A 21,756-nucleotide genomic window follows, 5' to 3' on the forward strand; every position below is an offset into this window, starting at 1 on the left:
TTTAATTTATTTTATACTTACGTTTAATTAAAATTTTTTTTATAAATTACATTTATTTAAATTTATTTTATTTTATACCTACATTAAATTAAATTTTTAATAAATTACATTTATTTTAATTAAATTCATTTTATATCTACGTTAAATTACATTTTTTAATAAATTACATTTATTTAAATTTATTTTATACCTACACATGTACAGTCATTTTAACTGCTCTGACTTCTACAAGCTAAGTGCAGCCTGGAATCGTATTAAGTAATACATTTTACAATTACAATTCCTTATAGAGGAACCCCATACTAATGAACTGACTACGTATCTATATAATTAAAAGACCGCACGCAGATACCGCAAAAGCGGACCCCGTTGTCAATGATATAATTCGATGTACGTACAGCAGTTGCTGTACGTACATCATTAAAATTACACCGATTGTAATACGTCACCAAAGACGACACAATTTTAATTTGACCACCGGGTCTGATCGCGTTAACTGTGCAGGTGGCGGGTCGAGAGGTGACTTGCACGTGTGTGCAGCTTGTTGAATATTGACGTGCGATGACTTGTGGAGAGGAAGAATGATGATGATGGCGATGCAAGTCTTGAAGTCTGACGTTCTCCGAGTTGTGTAGCCTACCGCGTGCGACTTTGGGGATTGCGTAATGTCATTTTAGTTTCCTCTGGAATTTTTTATTTGGTTGATTCTAACGATGTAACTGACGTAGGGCGGGCTTGGGAGCGGCGTTGACGATGTGTTTTGGCGTTGCACCAACCCAGCACCTTTGCATTCAGAAGTTGGAGGTGCTTTGATTGTTACAGCGAGAGGTGGAATCATCACCGCCATCGTCATGGGTTTAAGTGGGCACGGAGCCCGTCAAGGGAATGGGTAGGTAGAGGAATGGGGTTGGAGAGTATACACAACTTGCATTTCTAGTAATTTCAACAATTTATGGGCATGCGCATCATTAACAGTATCCTGATTGATGAGCAAAACAAAATTGCAATTTAATCGTGAATCTCTTGTCATAAATGAGTCCGAAATATCAATAGTCATGCTCAAAACCGCATTCCTATTATAAAAATAATTGAACCCCCATTCATGATAATTCCAATATGGTCATTATGATGCTCAGAATTACACTTATATTCTCAGAATCATGAACATTTATTAAAACAGCAGTGTGCTCAAAATGCTCATTTAACAATTTCAACATGTACACAATCAATTCCAAGATTCTAATCAAAGTAAGTCCTATGTATCTTGGTGTTTTCATGCTTATCCATTGCGCGCCCCCCCAAAAAATATACAAAAGTGTATTTTTATGTTTGCATGGTGTACAGTCTGGAAATTACCCACATGGCAAATTTCAAGCTTGGTGCGTGTCGGGAAGTACGCTAAACATTTTGAACAGACACACATTCACAACTTTGCCTTTAATATATGTGGAGATTGGTAATAAATTGTTAATTTTACTACTTTCACGTTGACGGATTGGAAATAGGAATAGCACTGGCTCACCACGGGGCTTATCGCGTGGTATCTGGGCACTTTATTTGAAACGTAAACCCCACAGTGTGTGAGTACAATTCCTCGCAAGTTGCGTCCACAGAGACAGACAGACAATGACGTTTCTAGGTAAGAGTAAGAAATGAATCTACGTGTCGAGGAGAGATGAGAGAGCCAAGAGGTCACCTCGGGAGACGGGGCGGCGCGTCAACCTTAGTCACGTGACTGAAGGAGTGTGGGCGTGCCGTGCGTACGTGTGTGTACTGTGTGTGTACTGTGTGTGTGTATTGTGTGTGTGTACTGTGCGTGTGTGTGTACTGTGCGTGTGTGTCGTGCGTGTGTGTGCACCGTGTGTGTACTGTGTGTGTGTGTACTGTGTGTGTGTGTGTACTGTGTGTGTGTACTGTGTGTGTGTACTGTGTGTGTGTACCGCGTGTGTGTACTGTGCGTGTGTGTGTGTGCCGTGCATGTGTGTGTACTGTGTGTGTGTACTGTGTGTGTGTGTACCGTGTGTTTGTGCGTGTGTGTGTACTGTGCGTGTGTGTACTGTGCGTGTGTGTGTACTGTGTGTGTGTGTGCACCGTGTGTGTGTACCGTGTGTGTGTACCGTGTGTGTGTGTGCACCGTGTGTGTGTGTACTGTGTGTGTGTAACGTGTTCGGCGGTAGTCCAGCGGTTAGTACGCTGCTCTACGAACATAACGACAGCCAACACCCAGTGACGATTATTTGAACCGGTTCTGGGCCTCCCCTAGGTCGACTCAGCCTCAAGTGAGTACCCGGTGTGGTGTGCAAACATCATTACTGGGGAGACAAAGGCGGTCGGGCGCGGTGCTGGCCACCCACTCCCTTCGTGTACCATTCCGGCCTTCATAGGTGGTGCTGCTACTTGCTAACAGCACTTGCCCCAACAGTCTGTTAAGGCTACACGGGGGATCTTTGTCTTTGTATCACCACCCAGGAGTCACGAAGTTTTTGAGGCTCCGAGCCACGTGGGGATCCACAACAGCGTGAGGCGGTGCCACTCACAGGTGAGACTCGGGGATATGTGATTTCTAATCGATAGCCATCCGTCAGTTAACCCATCGCAACTGCTGAGTCTGTCACGCGACTTCCTCCTTCCAGCGAGCCTTTGACGCTTCACGTGGCCTCAAAGTGTACACAGTGTGTACGTATACACAATAATGTCCACGTTGTTGTTGCTGAGTTCACGCACTCAAGGGAGGGGGCAATGGAAAATGAATCTAAATCAACTTAAACTCCATCCCCATGACCTCATTGGCATGAAGTGCCAGCGGGAGGTGTACCTCGCTAGTGACGTCGTGTCACCAAGGTATTCACACTCCCCCAACCCCGTCCACCGCGCTACTTGATCGTGACGTCACCTCCGCTTGGGTCACTGCCGATATCGTTCCAGTGGCAATCCTTATTTGGGCAAAGCTACGCCCAGTGACTGGCGGTTCATTAACATAATGTGTTCGTTGAAGCCGTCGCGAGTTTATTGCGACGGGTTCAGCAGCCACGCCCTTTCCCTCGACATTGGGCCGGGCTCATTAACATAATTTATTCAATTTTGATTTAAAGCTTTCGTGACTGCAGTAATTCATATTCTTAGTTTTTTCGGTAAAGTCACGTTGAAGAGAAACAACAAAATAACAAAATATATATAAAACAATAAAAAATTCTCACGACGTTTCGACCATAACTCAAACGGTCATCATCAGGTGTGTCGGTTTGCATAAATTTATTTTGAAAACGGCATATTTATTTATATATATAAAAATAACGTTTGCGTCACGCGCAACGATTGGCTGTTTGCCAGGACTAGTCCATCTATTTTTTGAAAAGAGGAGGGGGGAGACGAAATTTGTTTTTATGTATGCTGTCTGAAAGCCACTGTAAGCGTGAACAATCAATCAAGAACTGAAATGATTTATCAAATCTTTCCAATGATTGCTAAGATAGAATCCATCTTCTCGGTTGAAATTGTCTCTGTGTTTGTATATGTGGATAGCCTCATGAACGAATCTCTCATGGAAGCCAGATGGCTTACAAAGAACCTCCGTCTTGGAAAAGGCAATGGCATATGAGCCTACTGAATTAGAACAATGATCTGCTACGGCCGAGGTGTTAGTCCTACCGTGTTTAAGGTCTGCTTTATGTTCACGAATGCGGTCCGAGATATGGCGTTTGGTTTCTCCAATGTAACTACTACCACAGAGGCAACTTAGTTTGTAGACACCAGGGTATTGTATGTCCGGAATCACATCTTTTACAGACGGAACCAGATCACGGATTTTATGTAATGTGTTGAAACGGACCTGGATCTTGTGTTTATTCAAGATTTTGGAGATCTTTTTTGTGATCCCAGCAATGTAGGGTAAAGTGATGGTTTTGAAAGGCTCCTCAAGATGGTTCTTCTTCATGGTTTGAGTGATAGCTTTGCGGATTGTATAGTCGGAGTAACCATTAGCCCTAAGAGCTTGGTGTACGTGCTTGAGTTCACTGCTTATGTGTTCCTGGTCGGATATGCATTGGGCTCTATGATACAAGTAGACGTTGCTCTCAGGGGCCTGGGTCACATCGCTGCAGACGTAGCAAGATCTGAAATCGCTGCAACCCTCAAAAACGCTAAGATGCCAGCTAGCAACCTCAGCAAAGATGAGCGTTTTGAATTATATAAATTAAAAAAGAGGAATGATATTGTAGTTCTCTCAGCTGACAAAGGCAATGCTACTGTTATCATGGATAAAATAGAATACAACAACAAAATTAAAGAATTACTCGACGATGGTAGTTATACAAAAATAAAAAGAGATCCCACCAACAGCCTCGTCACACAAACCAACAAAATAATTTCTGATTCAACCGCATTAATTGATCAATATAAACAGTTTTCGTTGAAACCTTCTGCTGCCAGGCCACCAAGATTATACGGCTTACCAAAAATACATAAAGTTGATACACCTCTTCGTCCCATAGTCTCTACTATCAGCTCCCCCACCTACAAACTAGCTCGTTTTTTGTCTGAAATCCTGCGTCCTTTCACTGGAAAGACCACCTCTGCGGTACAAAATTCTACTCACCTGGTATCAACAATCAAGGGTATTTCCCTGTCCCCAGACGACCTGCTTGTCAGTTTTGATGTAGTTTCCTTATTCACCAAGGTTCCTGTACTTGACACCATTGCAATCATTGAAGACTTGGTTCATCAAGGACTAAACACTGAGGTACCCCCCCTGGTGAGACACTGTTTAACCAATACATACTTCACTTGGAATGGAACTTTCTACAAACAAACTGAGGGCACCCCAATGGGCTCCCCCCTTTCTCCAGTTATAGCTAACATTTTCATGGAGAAATTTGAGACTGACGCCATCCAGACTGCCACTCTGCGCCCAACCTTATGGAAGAGGTACGTGGATGACACTTTTGTCATCTGGCCACATGGCCGGCCTGCTCTAGACCAATTCTTCAACCACATCAATTCCATACACCCAGCCATCAGATTTACCATGGAAGTCGAAATAGATGGCAAGATACCTTTTTTGGATGTCCTAATTAAAAAGAGACCTGATGGTTCAATGAGCCACTCTGTCTACAGGAAAGCTACCCATACGGATGCTTATCTGAAACCGGATTCCCACCACCATCCATCACAGAAGAATTCTCTCATCAAGACTCTGTATCATAGAGCCCAATGCATATCCGACCAGGAACACATAAGCAGTGAACTCAAGCACGTACACCAAGCTCTTAGGGCTAATGGTTACTCCGACTATACAATCCGCAAAGCTATCACTCAAACCATGAAGAAGAACCCTCTTGAGGAGCCTTTCAAAACCATCACTTTACCCTACATTGCTGGGATCACAAAAAAGATCTCCAAAATCTTGAATAAACACAAGATCCAGGTCCGTTTCAACACATTACATAAAATCCGTGATCTGGTTCCGTCTGTAAAAGATGTGATTCCGGACATACAATACCCTGGTGTCTACAAACTAAGTTGCCTCTGTGGTAGTAGTTACATTGGAGAAACCAAACGCCATATCTCGGACCGCATTCGTGAACATAAAGCAGACCTTAAACACGGTAGGACTAACACCTCGGCCGTAGCAGATCATTGTTCTAATTCAGTAGGCTCACATGCCATTGACTTTTCCAAGACGGAGGTTCTTTGTAAGCCATCTGGCTTCCATGAGAGATTCGTTCATGAGGCTATCCACATATACAAACACAGAGACAATTTCAACCGAGAAGATGGATTCTATCTTAGCAATCATTGGAAAGATTTGATAAATCATTTCAGTTCTTGATTGATTGTTCACGCTTACAGTGGCTTTCAGACAGCATACATAAAAACAAATTTCGTCTCCCCCCTCCTCTTTTCAAAAAATAGATGGACTAGTCCTGGCAAACAGCCAATCGTTACGCGTGACGCAAACGTTATTTTTATATATATAAATAAATAAATATGCCGTTTTCAAAATAAATTTATGCAAACCGACACACCTGATGATGACCGTTTGAGTTATGGTCGAAACGTCGTGAGAATTTTTTATTGTTTTATATATATTTTGTTATTTTGTTGTTTCTCTTCAACGTGACTTTACCGAAAAAACTAAGAATATAATTTATTCAGTTACAGAGCCGCTCATTGTGGGAGGGGCGTGTCTCTTACCCTGGAAGTGGCGTCATGTTACTTGCTTACCCGCGTGACGTCGCTAGGTAACAGGAGGCTGCCGATCCGCGCTTGCACTGAAATCCGAGGTGAGAAATTCTCATGGTGGTGGTGGTTGTGGTGGTGGTTGTTGTTTACCAAGGTAGAACCTCGCTCTCTCTCGTAGGGATGTCAGTTGAGTAGCAGCGAGCATGGGAATCGATGTCCAGGTTGGAACTTTACATCGCGGGGCCTAGCCACGCGGGGCCTTGCCTCCTGCCCTCGCCTGATTGCATTCACTTTAATTATCTCGCTTAAGTTTAATTTGTCTTCACCCGGCTGGTTACTTTGTAACTTTGTTTTATTGTAAATATTCACGCAGTTTTTATTTTCTTTTGTTAGCAGGCCAAGCCCGCTTGAGTTCCTATACCGCTCTTGTTATCAGAAGCGACCTGCCCACAACAACACAAGGTGAGGCTTTGTCAACGTGTGAATGTTTTGACTTAAAACTTTGGTGACTGCAGGAATTAATATTCTTGGTTCTTTCGGTAAAGTCACGTAGATAGAAAATAAAATAAAAATAACAGATAATAATTTTTCTTTTTTTTTAAATTAAGCAAAACACCCCACAACGTTTCTATGGCAACATTAATGTTGAAGATGCGAGGGCTTACAGCAGGGGTCGGGAACCTATGGCTCGCGAGCCAGATGTGGCTCTTTTGATGATTGCATATGGCTCGCAGATAAAACAAAATATTCTCACTTGTTTTAATCCATCCATCGATTTTTCACTGCACATGTCCTGTTCAGGGCTGCAGGAGCAATTGTCCATTATTTTAATTGGATGATACTGGCCTATGTTTGCCGTTGCTGGGTAAAACAGGTAAACGCCCCCTTTTGAATCAGTCTGAGACTGCGTCTGCTCGGTCATTAGCTCAAAGCTAACCCTTCGACGAAGAAGATGGCGAAAAGAAAAAAAGACGACGAGTATCGTACATTTCAGGACGAATGGACCGAAGAATTCGCCTTTGTGGAGAGAGCGGGTTCTGCGGTGTGTCTAATTTGTAATGACAAAATTACATCGTTGAAACGGTCGAATGTAAAGCGGCACTTCGACACGCGCCACGCTACCTTTGCATCAAAATACCCTGCGGGAGACAGCAGAAAGAAAGCGTGCCAAGAGCTGAGCAGGGTGCAAGCTAGCCAGCAGCAACTCCGCGTATGGACCCGGCAAAGTGACTATAATTCGGCTAGCTTTGCTGGTTCTTTAGCAATAGTGAGGAACGGAAAACCATTCACAGATGGCGAGTATGCTAAAACGTTCATGCTGGATGTAGCCAATGAACTTTTTGATGATCTTCCGAACAAAGACAAGATAATCAAACGGATACAAGACATGCCTCTGTCGGCAAGAACTGTTCATGATCGTACCATCGTGATGGCAAACAAAGTGGAGGAAACGCAAGTGAAGGACATAAATGCAGCGCCGTTCTTTTCTCTGGCTTTGGATGAGTCAACAGACGTGAGCCATTTGTCGCAGTTCAGCGTGATTGCAAGATATGCTGTTGGTGACACACTGCGCGAAGAAAGTCTTGCTGTTCTGCCATTAAAAGGGTCCACAAGAGGTGAGGATTTATTCAAGTCTTTCATGGAGTTTGCTCAAGAAAAAAGTCTACCTATGGATAAACTTCTCTCAGTGTGTACTGATGGTGCTCCGTGTATGGTGGGGAAAAACAAAGGATTTGTGGCGCTTCTCCGTGAACATGAAAATAGACCCATCCTAAGTTTCCATTCCATTATACACCAGGAGGCACTTTGTGCTCAGATGTGTGACAGGCAGTTTGGCGAAGTGATGTCGCTGATCATTCGTGTGATCAACTTTATTGTTGCCCGAGCCTTAAATGATCGCCAGTTTAAAACACTGCTGGATGAAGTTGTAAATAACTATCCTGGTCTGCTTTTGCACAGCAATGTGCGTTGGTTGTCAAGAGGGAAGGTGCTTAGCCGTTTTGCGGCTTGCCTGAACGAAATCCGGACTTTCCTTGAAATGAAAGGCGTCGGGCATCCTGAGCTAGCCGACACCGAGTGGCTCCTCAAGTTTTACTATCTCGTAGATCTGACTGAACATCTGAACCAGCTCAACGTGAAAATGCAAGGCATTGGAAATACAGTGTTATCCCTTCAACAAGCTGTATTTGCTTTTGAAAACAAGCTGGAGCTTTTCATCACGGATCGTGAAACAGGTCGTTTACTACATTTTGAAAAACTGAGCCAATTTAAAGATGCATGCACAGCAAGTGAGCCCATTCAAAACCTTGATCTCCACCAGCTAGCTGGCTGCACATCCAGTCTCCTACAGTCCTTCAAAGCACGCTTTGGAGAATTTCGTGAGCACACTCGTCTTTTTAAGTTCATCACCCATCCAAACGAGTGTTCACTGAACACAGCCGACCTGAATTACATCCCTGGTGTCTCTGTCAGAGATTTTGAAGCAGAAGTGGCTGACCTGAAGGCCTCAGACATGTGGGTGAATAAGTTCAAGTCACTGAATGAAGATTTGGAAAGAATCACACGACAGAAAGCGGAGTTGGCGAGCAAGCACATGTGGACAGAAATGAAAAAACTCCAACCCGAAGACCAGCTGATTCTCAAAACTTGGAACGCGCTTCCTGTCACATACCACACACTGCAGCGTGTGAGTATTGCTGTATTGACCATGTTTGGATCTACGTATGCATGTGAGCAGTCATTCTCACATCTTAAAAACATCAAGTCCAACCTACGATCACGTTTAACGGATGAAAGCCTCAACGCTTGCATGAAGCTTAACCTCACCAAGTACCAACCTGACTACAAAGTACCAACCCGACTACAAAGACATCAGCAAATCCATGCAGCACCAGAAGTCGCATTAATGGTGAGTGTTATAACAACATTATTTAAAAGAATAAATTCAGAGGCTTATTATACTGACATTTAGTTGAATTCACTTTTAAAATATATTATATGGCTCTCACTGAAATAAATTTCCAAATTTTTTGCTTTCATGGCTCTCTTAGTCAAAAAGGTTCCCGACCCCTGGCTTACAGGAATATTTATGCCATTTGCCCTCTCATTGCGTGCCATGACAGTGTTGTTTGCACAGTCACACAGAGTCACTGTAAGATGTTTTTCTTGGTCGTGTTTTTGTTTTTTTGCTTGTTGTGGTTGCACCCGATTCAAGAGCCGAATGGCTCACGGGACTATAACCAAAATAAATAAAACTGAAAATCAAAAAACTGAAACCGTGTGATGAATTTTGGGAAAGTTTTTCACTGCATCTCCAAATATATATAAAAGACAAAGTTGTGATTGTATTAAGTCTATTGCATTGCAAAGTATTCTAAGTAAAAATATAAATGTTATTAAACCAATATTAGATCATAAATACATTTCTACCCGACAATATACAAATCTACATTGTGCTAATGTTTTAATTCTACTTTTATTAACTCACAAACTTTCAAATATACTGTCTAGGACACATTTTCAAAGAAATATTTTCATGTACCCAGACAATATTTGCACGTGCCCACATAAAAAAAAAACTTGCAGACTGCATACGTAGCTACGACAATGCAAAGCAGCACACACAGCCATGCATTCAATAGCTTTTTACGTTTCGCGGGTTTCTCTCTAAGTTTATTCGGTTTCTATTTCAGCTTATTGGGGTTTTCTGTCTCCTAGTGAATGGGCAGTAATGAGTCTATGGGCAGTGCTGAGTGTACGGGCAGTGCTTATCAGTTCTACGGAATCTCAGCCTCGCTAAACACGTGATCGCCTATCCGCGCTACGTTTTCTGAAAGCGTCAAGCTAAGGCCTCTGACGCGATCACAGGCACGCGCGCAAGTCACCCGTCCGTGGTAGTGACACGGAACGTCGGACATAAGCGACCTCCTCTTCCACCAGCGCACTAGGAAACAGTTTCGTGTGTAACCTCATCAAGACCCCTCCCCCAGACACCTACGGAGCTTTGCGCCGGTAAGTGCCGTAGTGAGGCCTGGTCCCCGGGAGTGTCGCCGGTCTCGGCTAGATTGCTCACCCGGCCCAGGGTGGCGATGTTGGCCGCCTGGGGCTCGCTGGGGAGACAAAGGCGGGCGCGCGCTCAGGCGCTTGGTCACCCCATCGTGCGCCACACGGCGGCAGCTGCTGCTGCTGGAGACTGAACAGCGGCTCGCCCCCCAAGGGTCTCGTTCCAGGGCTCGTACGGTGGGGGGGGGGGGCATCTCTATAGTTTGTCTTTGATGGTGGTGGTGGTGATGGTGGTGGTGTTGGTGGTGGTGATGTTGGTGGTGTTGGTGGTGATGTTGTTGGTGGTGGTGGTGATGGTGGTGATGGTGGTGATGGTGGTGGTGGTGGTGATGTTGGTGGTGGTGTTGTTGGTGGTGGTGGTGATGGTGGTGATGGTGATGGTGGTGATGTTGGTGGTGGTGATGTTGGTGGTGGTGGTGATGTTGGTGGTGGTGTTGTTGGTGGTGGTGGTGATGGTGGTGATGGTGATGGTGGTGATGGTGGTGGTGATGTTGGTGGTGATGGTGGTGGTGGTGATGGTGGTGGTGATGGTGGTGATGTTGATGGTGGTGGTGGTGGTGGTGATGGTGGTGGTGATGATGGTGGTGGTGATGTTGGTGGTGATTGTGATTTTGGTGGTGATGTTGGTGGTGGTGATGGTGGTGGTGATGTTGGTGGTGGTGGGGATGTTGGTGGTGATGTTGGTGGTGGTGATGGTGGTGGTGATGTTGGTGGTGGTGGTGTTGGTGGTGGTGATGTTGGTGGTGGTGGTGATGTTGGTGGTGATGTTGGTGGTGGTGATGTTGGTGGTGATGGTGGTGGTGGGGATGTTGGTGGTGATGTTGGTGGTGGTGATGGTGGTGGTGATGTTGGTGGTGGTGGTGATGTTGGTGGTGGTGATGGTGGTGGTGGTGATGGTGGTGGTGATGTTGGTGGTGGTGATGGTGGTGGTGATGTTGGTGGTGGTGATGGTGATGTTAGTGGTGGTGATGTTGGTGATGTTGGTGGTGGTGGTGATGGTGGTGGTGGTGATGTTGGTGATGGTGGTGGTGTTGGTGGTGATGTTGGTGTTGGTGATGGTGGTGGTGATGGTGGTGGTGATGGTGGTGGTGATGTTGGTGGTGGTGATGTTGGTGGTGGTGATGTTGGTGGTGGTGATGGTGGTGGTGGTGATGTTGGTGGTGGTGATGGTGATGTTAGTGGTGGTGATGTTGGTGATGTTGGTGGTGGTGGTGGTGGTGTTGATGGTGGTGGTGGTGATGTTGGTGGTGGTGGTGATGGTGGTGGTGTTGGTGGTGATGTTGGTGGTGGTGATGTTGGTGGTGGTGATGTTGGTGGTGATGATGTTGGTGGTGGTGATGGTGGTGGTGATGTTGGTGGTGATGGTGGTGGTGATGGTGGTGGTGGTGATGTTGGTGGTGGTCGTGATGTTGGTGGTGATGTTGGTGGTGATGGTGGTGATGTTGGTGGTCGTGGGGATGTTGGTGGTGGTGGTGGTGATGATGGTGGTGGTGATGTTGGTGGTGGTGATGTTGGTGGTGATGTTGGTGGTGGTGTTGTTGGTGGTGGTGATTTTGGTGGTGGTGATGTTGGTGGTGGTGGTGGTGATGGTGGTGGTGGTGATGTTGGTGGTGGTGATGTTGGTGGTGGTGGTGATGTTGGTGGTGGTGGGGATGTTGGTGGTGGTGATGTTGGTGGTGGTGGTGGTGTTGGTGGTGGTGATGTTGGTGGTGGTGGTGATGTTGGTGGTGGTGGTGGTGATGTTGGTGGTGGTGATGTTGGTGGTGGTGGTGATGTTGGTGGTGATGTTAGTGGTGGTAATGTTGGTGGTGGTAATGTTGGTGGTGGTGATGTTGGTGGTGGTGGTGGTGGTGATGTTGGTGGTGGTGGTGGTGATGGTGTTGGTGGTGGTGATGATGTTGGCGGTGATGTTGATGGTGGTGGTGATGTTGGTGGTGGTGATGTTGGTGGTGGTGGTGATGTTGGTGGTGGTGATGTTGGTGGTGATGTTGGTGGTGGTGGTGATGTTGGTGGTGATGTTGGTGGTGGTGATGTTGGTGGTGATGTTGGTGGTGGTGATGGTGATGTTGGTGGTGCTGGTGATGTTGGTGGTGGTGGTGATGTTGGTGGTGGTGATGTTGGTGGTGGTGATGTTGGTGGTGGTGATGTTGGTGCTGATGGTGATGTTGGTGGTGGTGGTGATGGTGATGTTGGTGGTGATGGTGGTGGTGGTGATGTTGGTGGTGGTGATGGTGATGGTGGTGATGTTGGTGGTGGTGGTGATGTTGGTGGTGGTGATGTTGGGGGTGGCGATGGTGGTGGTGATGTTGGTGGTGGTGGTGATGTTGGTGGTGATGATGTTGATGGTGGTGATGTTGGTGGTGGTGATGTTGGTGGTGGTGATGTTGGTGGTGGTGATGGTGATGTTGGTGGTGGTGGTGATGTGGTGGTGGTGATGTTGGTGGTGGTGATGTTGGTGGTGGTGGTGATGGTGATGTTGGTGGTGATGTTGGGGGTGGTGATGTTGGTGGTGGTGATGTTGGCGGTGGTGGAGATGTTGGTAGTGGTGATGTTGGTGGTGATGTTGGTGGTGATGATGGCGGTGGTGGTGATGATGTTGGTGGTGGTGGTGATGTTGATGTTGGTGGTGGTGGTGGGGATGTCGGGTGGGACAGAACAGGGCAAGGTTCCTATGTAATTGGCCACTGATGTTATCCATTGTGGGAGTTAAACTCAGGTGGATGGGGTCATGGCTCAGTGTTCTAACCACTGCACCGCTGCTTCATCCACGTTACAGACTTGAGTCTCAGCAGCTGCTGAAGAGGCCCACTGAGCTTAGTGCAGCTCTGTTGCAAAGACGACCGCAGCCCAAGGCCGCCGCCAGTTGCAGGACATTGCAAGGTGTAGAGATGCGCCTACTGACAAGAGCAAAAACAACTTACTTCCACGAAATAGTTTAAACGTTACATTTTGATTTAAAGCTTTCGTGACTGCAGTAATTCATATTCTCAGCTCTTTCAGGTAAAGTCACATTGAAGAGAAACAATAAAATAATAACATATATATAAAACATATAGGAATAGGTTTTACCCTTTTAACTGACACAAAAACTGACACCTTTATTCAAGGCATCATGTTTGCAATAACCACAACACAAGCAGTCAAAATGCAAACAAAAAAGACAACTCTGATAATAATATGCACTGTCCTTGAAGTTGATTGGTCCACACCCGAGACGGCTTTTCTTAGAGCCTAGTCTCCACTGGTGTTGGACCAGTTAGGTTAGGTGCACGCGTCTGTTGTGGTATAGCGTCGTGAGATTCGGTTGCATGTAGATGCTCTCTAAATTAAAAATCGTGTTAACTTATTCTGTACAAGCTACACCACTGTCGTCATGTATAATTATCACACACACACACCATTCACGCTATTCGCCACCGCAGAGTTAATCGTGTAGGCAATGTCACAACAGTAGTGCAGCTACCGACCTACTCACCTACAAAGAGTGCAATATAGCTAGGAGCTGATATGATTAGTCGATTATGTGAATTGACTTATAACTTTTGTGTGCATGTATGTTTTTGAACTTCTTTCACGCTGTACGGTAGTTAACCGTGCCAATCAGAGATGTGGGGGAAGGACAAAAGACTAAACACAAAGCAGTTACATTTTGATTTAAAGCTTTCGTGACTGCAGAAATTCATATTCTTAGCTCTTTCGGTAAAGTCACGTTGAAGGGAAACAATAAAGTAATAAAATATATATAAAACAATAAAAATCATGATGACCGTTTGTGTTATGGTCGAAACGTCGTGAGAATTTTTATTGTGTTTTATATATTTTATTATTTTATTGTTTCCCTTCAACATGGCTTTACTGAAAGAGCTTAGAACATGAATGTGCATGAATGTGCATAGCTCCAGTGGCTTCCTAATATAGTAATAAAAAGTATTCCAGGCGGCTGCAGAAACACACCTGACAGCGTGCGACACCGTGACCGTCTTTGTTCGGTGGCTGAGCCAAAAGGCACTGCGAGGATGACCGCAGTTTGCGTGAAGGTTCCTTAACCAGAGGAACGCGTGGTCAGTAACTCGGGTGGATTAAAAAACAGCGACCGTTTCAGCGTCACGCTTCCCGAAGGTAGGAAACCCCCTACAAGCCACGCCCAGCATGATACAACTGATTATGCCGCGCCCATAACCTCCCATCCAGTGGCACATATGCGGACAAATTTAAAAAAAAAACTAATTATTTTCCAATTTGTCGAGTAATGAAACCGATATATTTGGTTGAGTGATCGACGACTTGAGAAATATGATGATATCCCAGCTCTAATTATAACTGCGGTTATTTAAGAGATGGTCAAATCAAAATTCATCACCATAATTCATGACACATTTATAAATTCATATATATAAAATATTTTACTTAATTAAAACCATGCGATATAATTTATTTCGTTATTGAGCTGCGTGAATTGTAAAACATGCACTCCATTGATTTAAAATATCCATTTAAAAATTGTATCCTTTTAGCAACTTGATCAAAACCTATTTGCGATTTGGCATCTTCATGAGATCAAAGATGAATCGGCCCACTCTGAAACACAAGCAAAATGAATATCTGAATATGAATGGGGTGACCAAATAAAACATATGCTGGATCGTTTTGGTGAACGCTACACTAACAACAATAATCATTTCTATACAACGTCTGGCTCGCGTGATTACTCTGTGTGGTTCATAAGGTGGGGGGCGTGTGCTGCTTTGATGATGGCAATTCAACCCCAGACCCACCACCCTCCCCAACAACTTGCTCCAACCATTCTGCGGTCATGATTTGGGACTGTGCTTCCATTTGCAAGTAAACTCACATTTCAACAATGAGGGTTTGAAAGCATTAAGCATTAGCTCTGTCTGCATGTCTGCTCTGTTGTAAAGATGATCCAATATGAACACAATTGTAGTACAACAGCTCTGTTGCTGTTAGGGACCTAACAATGTTGAAAACTGGCCAAAATTGATTAAACGGCCCACTCATGGTCCAGAGCAGAACTCGGTACCACCTAAGGTAGCAAAACTTAAGTCGTACCCATTTATTTGGATGGAAAATGAAAGTAAATTACTTGATAGTCTCACTTATTGCATTTGTTTATCACTGGCCACGTAGAGAAATTGAAACTGCTCAATTTAGGCCACCTCACGTGGTACCGACAAAGGAGACATCTCATGGGCTATGAAAAAATATGAATAGGTTGTATCCTTTCTGGCAATAAAACAGATCTTAAGATTCATTGAAGAAGGTTTCTGTTTGGTGTTTGAACATCTAAACACCCGGTTTATTGCCAAAAAAGGATCAAATCTATTCTTATTTTGTCATACTTTGATACCGGCAAAACGGTCTCATTTTGAAGCGTCTCATGGACTATTGGATGGGGAGAAAAAAAACGGCGCTAAAAGTCAGTGCCGACCTCTCCTGTCGTGCCCAGTGATGTCATCACGGGCGAAGTTCACCGCGCGAAGTCAAACGCCGCTCGAAACGCAAAATCATCGCTCGGTGAACATTTCCGAGGACAAACAAACGCATGCCGGGAACCGTGTGAGTTTGTGTTTCTTGTTTCCTCTGCGCAATGTGGGGGAGGGCTTCATCGAGCAGTGGATTGACAAAAGCGCTGTATGCATACTGCACAGGCTACGCTAACGACACATTTAGGCCCATGGACAGAACAAACGCGTCTCTCTTTCTCCATCTGTCTCCACTCTCTCTCTCTTCCTCTCTTCACTGCTGGCCTGTAGGTTTGGGCCGAGCGAGTTCCTGCCGGGGATTTGGCTTTTCAGGAGCTGATTCCCCCCGTGGCTTTGTCGGCACGAGGCGACCGCGCGGAGTGTCAAGGGCTCCACCGGGCCCCAAGGCGCTGCCCCAGCACCACCGTAGTAGCCAAACCATCGGTGCTCGGCATGGCCTGCATGAAGGTCTTGCTGGACCTCATGTTGCGCACGGGGTACAGCATCGTCCAGGAGAGCAGACAGAGGAAGTTCGGACCGCCGCCCGACTGGCAGGGGCCCCCTCCCGCCCGTGGCTGCGAGGTGTTTCTGGGGGGGATCCCGCGCGACCTCTACGAGGATGAGCTGGTGCCCGTGCTGGAGATGGTGGGGAAGCTCTACCAGCTCCGCCTCATGATGGATTATAGTGGAGAGACCCGCGGCTATGCGTTCGCTACCTACGCGAAGCTCGCCCAAGCCACGGATGCCGTCAAGAAACTCAACAAATTCGAGATCCGTCCCGGACGCCGCATTGGAGTCCACTTCAGCGTGGACAATCGCCACCTCTTCATTGGGGGGCTGCCAAAGGAGAAGAAGCGAGCGGAGGTGATGATGGCGATGAGCGGTGCCACGGAGGGCGTGGTGGACGTCACGATGAGCGTCTGTTACCGGGACAAAACCCTCAACTGAGGCTACGCGTTCATCGAGTACCGGAGCCATCATGCGGCCGCCATGGCCCGGCGGAAGCTCCTTCGAATCAACTTGCAGCTATGGGGCCGGACCATCAAGGTGGACTGGGCGTGGCCAGAGGCGTGGCTAGGCCCCGCCTCCGGCCACGCCCTCTCGTGAAACCTTGGAGCAGGTTACACGAGAGGGCGTGGCCAGAGGCGTGGCTAGGCCCCGCCTCCGGCCACGCCCTCTCGTGGAACCTTTTGAGCAGGTTACCGGAGTAACTCGGCTAGCCCCACCTGTTGCCTTTGCCCCAAATGCACCTCCTTCCCTGATTGGTTGTTACCTCTGTGGCTGTACCTGTTAAGCCCTTGCCAGGCCAGCAGGTGTCACCCTGTCATGTCAGCAGGTGTCACCCTGTGATGTCAGCAGGTGTCACCCTGTGATGTCAGCAGGTGTCACCCTGTGATGTCAGCAGGTGTCACCCTGTGATGTCAGCAGGTGTCACCCTGTGGTGTCAGCAGGTGTCACCCTGTCATGCAAGCAGGTGTCACCCTGTGATGTCAGCAGGTGTCACCCTGTGATGTCAGCAGGTGTCACCCTGTGATGTCAGCAGGTGTCACCCTGTGATGTCAGCAGGTGTCACCCTGTGATGTCAGCAGGTGTTACCCCTTGTCATGTCAGCAGGTGTCACCCTGTGATGTCAGCAGGTGTCACCCTGTCATGTCACCAGGTGTTACCCTGTGATGTCAGCAGGTGTCACCCTGTGATGTCAGCAGGTGTCACCCTGTGATGTCAGCAGGTGTCACCCTGTGATGTCATCAGGTGTCACCCTGTGATGTCAGCAGGTGTCACCCTGTGATGTCAGCAGGTGTCACCCTGTGATGTCAGCAGGTGTTACCCCATGTCATGTCAGCAGGTGTCACCCTGTCATGTCAGCAGGTGTCACCCTGTCATGTCAGCAGGTGTCACCCTGTGATGTCAGCAGGTGTCACCCTGTGATGTCAGCAGGTGTTACCCCATGTCATGTCAGCAGGTGTTACCCTGTGATGTCAGCAGGTGTCACCCTGTCATGTCAGCAGGTGTCACCCTGTCATGTCAGCAGGTGTCACCCTGTGATGTCAGCAGGTGTCACCCTGTGATGTCAGCAGGTGTCACCCTGTCATGTCAGCAGGTGTCACCCTGTGATGTCAGCAGGTGTCACCCTGTGATGTCAGCAGGTGTTACCCTGTTATGTCAGCAGGTGTCACCCTGTGATGTCAGCAGGTGTCACCCTGTGATGTCAGCAGGTGTTACCCTGTCAGCAGGTGTCACCCTGTGATGTCAGCAGGTGTCACCCTGTCATGTCAGCAGGTGTCACCCTGTGATGTCTGCATGTGTCACCCTGTCATGTCAGCAGGTGTCACCCTGTCATGTCATCAGGTGTCACCCTGTGATGTCAGCAGGTGTCACCCTGTGATGTCAGCAGGTGTCACCCTGTCATTGCACTTTAATGAAAACCGACAACAGAATCCTTGAAGAAAAAACGAATTCAGGTGTTTGACATGTCGACGCCATTTCGTTTTGAAAATGTAGCGGAGAAAAATATATATTGTTCACATCGCATTCTGTTTTGTCAATGATCTCTGTAACGTGCGACTGCTCTGCAAGCCATGCATTAACGCCTTTCTGTCTCAATTTAATTCCCAGCATGCAATTCTCCAAGCCTCAGATTTTATAAAATCTTTCGCTCAACTTTAATCCTAGTAAATATATTTTTTTCTTTTAAAACACAAGCATTATATTTAGTCTATTGCATGGCTAAAGTATTCTAAGTAAAAATATAAATTGTATTAAACCAATGTTAGATCATCGCTATGATAAATATATTTCTACCCTACAATATACAAATCTACATTGTGCTAATGTTTCAATTCTACTTCTATTAACTTACAAATATAGGACACATGTTCAAAGGAATATTTTCATGTACCCAGACAATATTTGCACGTGCCCACATAAAAAACTTGCAGACTGCATACGTAGCTACGACAACAGAATCCTTGAAAAAACGAATTCAGGTGTTTGACATGTCAACGCCATTTCGTTTTGAAAATGTAGGGGAGAAAAATATATATTGTTCACATCGCATTCTGATGTCAAAACATTTGATTCTTTATAAAATTGAAAAACCCTTGAACAACTTTGCTGCACATGGAGATGTCTGTGCACCCCCTCGTTTCCACAGCCTCTATCCCGGTGCCATTTGTATTTCATGCACATACCGCTGTTAAGAGTTTGATGTTTTATTGATTTTCAATTTTGGTGTTTTTTTGCTGTAATGTTTTTTTGTTACTTTTTTAGTGGAAATAAAGTCCTGAAAAGTCTATTCCTCTCTCTCTCTCTCCACTCTCTGGGCCGAGTCTCTGCCACTTTTGGTTCTGAGTGTCGCATGCTTGGGATCCTTCTCTCCCTCCTCTGTGGATTTAATTTGATTTGCTGATTTACACGTCAACATATTTCAGACTTTTTCCTAATCATTACCAACGTTTCCATGGCCATGCACTTTAGAGTAACTTATTACCTTTTACCACAGCATCATAATATAATTTTCCTGGATCATCGCCTTCATAGCTTTGATCAATCACCAATGGTTTACTGGTTCGTTTTTGTATTTACTTATGCCACCGTATTTCCCCGTGGGACCATGTGCGTGAAGTTGTGTCGCACATAAACAGAATCTGTTCACATCACGATTTTCCGTACTCGACTGTCAGTTGCCATCTCCGGGGCAATATGCACATTTGTCGACTCGGCGAATCGACTTGATTTCGGGCCCCGTTGGGTCGCCCCTTTTGTGCTTTTGCGTGAGCCGGATTTCAACGCAATTCCCGATCCGCTGTGGTGCCACGGTCTCGGAGCAACTCTGCCATCGCCTCGACTCCCCCGTGCCCCCCCACACCGAGCACGCACCTGCAGCACGCGCACGTAGTGTCCTGGCGGGGGATTGCCCGGCACGACGGGTTTTCATCCGAAGGGTCTCTGGGATGAAAGTCCCGCGGTTTCCCGGCGCCAGGAGAATGGCCGACCCTCGCAGAGCGAGTCACATTGCCGCGCTCCTGAGTTGGCTTCAAATTGTTTGGGCGCGCGAAGTTTCGCCAGGTCGGCGGCGACGAGTCGCACGCGACGCTCCCCGCCTTCTCGAGCCGCTCGCGGCATCCGTGCGACACCGGCGAGCGCCGCTACGAGGCGGCGATAGGCAAAGTTCCCTTTCGTCTTCGTCCCTCCGACTCTCACGGCGTCCGCGCGACGCCGTGAGCACGGCCGCGAGGTGCGTGACGGGGCCTGCGAGCATTTGCGGACTTGGGTAGCGGTAGGCCTAGGCTCCGCTTGTAGAATATTCCCTCCGGGCGGTGCGGGGTTTGCGCCACGAATAAAAGTTAGCAGAGAGCATCGGTGTGGTGCGCGTGTGATTCCCGTGCGGAGCGGCTCCGTGGGCGGATGCGCGGCGAGAGCGAGGGCGGAGCCGCGGCCGGAGCTCGCGCGTTGAGATCATCGCCCGTCGGCGTGGACGCGAGTGGGCCGCCGCGTGCTGCGTCAGCGTCAGCCGTAGTGGGCGTGCACGGACGCGCGTTGAGATAATCGCCCGCAGGTGCGAGACCGTTCGGGCCCCGTGTTAACGACGGCTGCGGTGCGCGCGGATGCTCGTGGAGGTCATCGCTCGCCGGTGTAGGCGCTAGCGTGCCGCTGTCCGCTGCGTTAGCGATAGCCGCGGTGCGCACGGGGGTGCGTGGGTTTACTCCGTGCGGCCGTGAGCCAGCAGCACGAGTCTGTCCCTCGGAGAGGGCGCTAGCGCGGGGGGCCGATCGCTCGGTAGGCGGGGGCCCGGCGGGAGCCGACCGACGCGGTGGAGGAGGCGGCGGAAGGGGCGGACGTCGCGCCCCACCTGCCCAGCGAGGGCGGTGGGGTGGACGTCGGCCCCCACACCGCCATGGCCCTGTACACGTTAAAGTATTGAGCACAAACTCAAGGAGCAGGGAAAATGGTAATGTTGCTTGGATTTAATTTTAATATCATTGCAACTGTATAGTTTTGATATGTTTTATTGAAAAAACATTCACGTGCATTGGCATGTCCCTCTGTCTCAAACATTAATAATGTATCATCTGCAAATGTCCTTTAGCAATGTAAATGTTTGTTCAACATTGGTATGCAGCTTGAAGAATGACGGAGTCTTATAACTGAAGACACTTCGGATTTTCAATCAAAATTTACAAATAATCCACTCTACCATAAACATGCTACATTCCAGCTAAAGTATAGTAGTATATTACTGTAAAGTAGTATGGTGTATAGCACAGATATTTCGTACAAACCCAGTGAGATGGGAGTGCTGCTTTGATGTATTACGCTTGGATCCGATCTCATGGGTTCAATTCAGGATAACCCCTAAGGGTACAATTTTATTTTTACAGTTTCAATCGGACCAAGTACCTGGGGAGGTTTATCCCAAGTCAACGTGGCTTAAAATCTGCCATGCTGAAATAAAATAGCTGGACGTTATTGCTTCTGACGTGAGTGCAGGACTCGCTATCCATGCCAAGGTGCGGAGGCTCATTTTGGCGACCAAAGGAATTCCGAATGCATGTTACAATAACGTTCATTTCAGATGACTGGATTCATTGGTAGAGTGCTCCAACTTGGGCAGAGATATCTGGCTGGAAAGTGATGTGGTTAAAACGTTTGTCTCGCAGTTTTAAAGGTTGCAATTTCAAAATACAGTTTGGGCATCAGAGCTCAATAAATTGAGTACTACTCTGTGTGAGGTTAACAGTAGTCATCCAATGGAGAGACTGGGCTACGCCATATAAATGTGGAATTTACATCAGTTGACAGGTCAAACGTACTCTTTGTCCTTTTTGGTCACATTATTATAGGCTAGTGGTGTTTGTGTGTTTTAATCACAGAGATGGGGGGGGGCATTGCACCTCGCTACACCCATCCACTGCTGACGGTAGAGGTTGTGTCTGTGTGTATACACAGACACAGTGTAAACACACACAGTGTACACACACACACATTGTACACACACACAGTGTAAACACACACACAGTGTACACACACA

At 46.9% G+C, this 21,756-nt stretch overlaps 1 pseudogene; it reads left to right on the forward strand.

Moving 5' to 3' along the window:
• Window positions 1-10,001: 10,001 nt before the first annotated feature.
• Window positions 10,002-17,246, forward strand: LOC116937187 (putative RNA-binding protein 46 pseudogene; annotated as a pseudogene).
• Window positions 17,247-21,756: the final 4,510 nt, after the last annotated feature.

The sequence above is a fragment of the Petromyzon marinus genome, unplaced genomic scaffold, assembly GCF_048934315.1.
Source record: "Petromyzon marinus isolate PM22_M1 ecotype Great Lakes invasive population unplaced genomic scaffold, UKy_Petmar_22M1.pri1.0 PM_G_Scaffold_11, whole genome shotgun sequence".
NCBI lineage: Eukaryota > Metazoa > Chordata > Hyperoartia > Petromyzontiformes > Petromyzontidae > Petromyzon > Petromyzon marinus.